Genomic DNA, 1,687 nt, shown 5'->3' with positions numbered 1-1,687 from the left:
TAGCAATTCTGGACGTGTGGGGTGTCGCATTATCCTGTTGGAATTGCCCAAGTCCGTCGGAATGTACTATGGACATGAATGGCTGCAGGTGATCAGACAGGATGCTTACGTACATGTCACATGTCAGAGCCGTAGCTCTCACCTTGAATGTCCACACACTACATTCGTAGTGTCCTACCCCAACACACTCATTACTCGTGGAAGACATTCTTCCAAGTCCCGTAAGAGTTCGGGGAATACGTGTGCATCCATACAGAAGAAGAAGGTCATGGCCGGTATCGCCAGAAATATATACTTATATGGATATGGTGTCAGTTCTTTCGGACATGTGCGGATGCACACATATTTCCCTAACTCTTACGCGACTTGGAAGAATGTCTTCCACGAGTAATGAGTGTGTTGGGGTGGGACACTACGAATGTAGTGTGTGGACATACAAGGTGAGAATGTGAGTCTCGCGGGAGGCGTGCGCGAGATAGTCCCTGCAGTCGCACTGTCATCTGTGCCCTCGGTGGCTCAGATGGATAGAGCGTCTGCCATGTAAGCAGGAGATCCCGGGTTCGAGTCCCGGTCGGGGGACACATTTTCACCTGTCCCCGTTGATCTATATCAACGCCCGTGCGCAGCTGACGGTATTAATATAATTCTAATTTCTTTCTACCATTTACTGTCTGGAAACATCGCTGTGTGGGTAAGAACAACATAGCAATCAAAGTGGGGGGGGGGGGGGGAGGACCTATGACGTGCGGGTAGGAAAATCTGTAGTGAGGTCTTAGGGGACCAAACTGCTGAGGTCATCGGTCCCTAAGCCTACACACTACTTAATATAGCTTAAACTAACTTACTTCTAAGGACAACACACACAACCATGCCCTAGGGAGTACTCGAACCTCCGACGGAGGGAGCCGTACGGACCGCGACAAGGCGCCCGAGACCGCTCGGCTATCCAGCGTGGCTGACGTGCGAGTAGCCATACTTAAGTTATCTAGTATCTGAAAATGGAAGCATTTAGTAACTAGCAACAAACTTTACGCCAATTTTCCGAGATTCACGTAACTTTTATCGTTGAAAACTCTCACAAAATGGTTTCCCGTTCAGCAGTGAAACTGCCGCATGAAGTATGACGTTTTAATTTAACTGTATTCACGACACATTTTTGAGACAGTATTCACGTATACCTCTGCGTTCCAGCAAAATGGAAGTACGACGTCGTAATCATTAAGTTGCGTTAAAATGAAACTGCAGGGTGAAATTCGCTAAAGGTACAGGTAAAATATATGTATAAATACGTGTGAAATATGGTGTACGTGAAATATATTTGACACGTGCGCCTTTGGTAAAACATACGGGTATGAAACTCATCCGAAACTCCTATAACAAAATTTGGAACATATACTAGTTACGATGTGGAAAGAAATACCCTGGAGGTAAGAACCACTGGATTCGGATTGGGGTGAGCGTGATGACGTGGAGCGAGAAGCAGGGAGGAGGAGATGGGAAGGATGATATGGACTAATGGAAGATTGAAATAAATACATTCCCGGGCAACGCAAGTTGGTCATCTAGCAACTATGTACATATCATTGTGTACTACAATATTAGTTTTCTGATAGTGCCGCAAAATCCTTCGCAAATGCCAGACAATCGACTTGGGGTCATATTAAATTATTAAATTGAACAAAGCCTA

At 45.6% G+C, this 1,687-nt stretch overlaps 1 non-coding gene across 1 annotated transcript; it reads left to right on the top strand.

Annotated features, from left to right (window-relative positions):
• The first annotated feature begins 505 nt into the window (after nucleotides 1-505).
• On the top strand, nucleotides 506-579 carry Trnat-ugu (transfer RNA threonine (anticodon UGU)). The gene has a single exon. It is a non-coding gene; the product is annotated as a tRNA-Thr (tRNA).
• The last annotated feature ends 1,108 nt before the right edge of the window (nucleotides 580-1,687 follow it).

This window comes from Schistocerca nitens, chromosome 2 (assembly GCF_023898315.1).
Source record: "Schistocerca nitens isolate TAMUIC-IGC-003100 chromosome 2, iqSchNite1.1, whole genome shotgun sequence".
In the NCBI taxonomy this organism is placed as follows: Eukaryota; Metazoa; Arthropoda; class Insecta; order Orthoptera; family Acrididae; genus Schistocerca; species Schistocerca nitens.
Note: the sequence above shows the minus strand (reverse complement) of the source record. Positions and strands in the feature narration are given on the sequence as shown.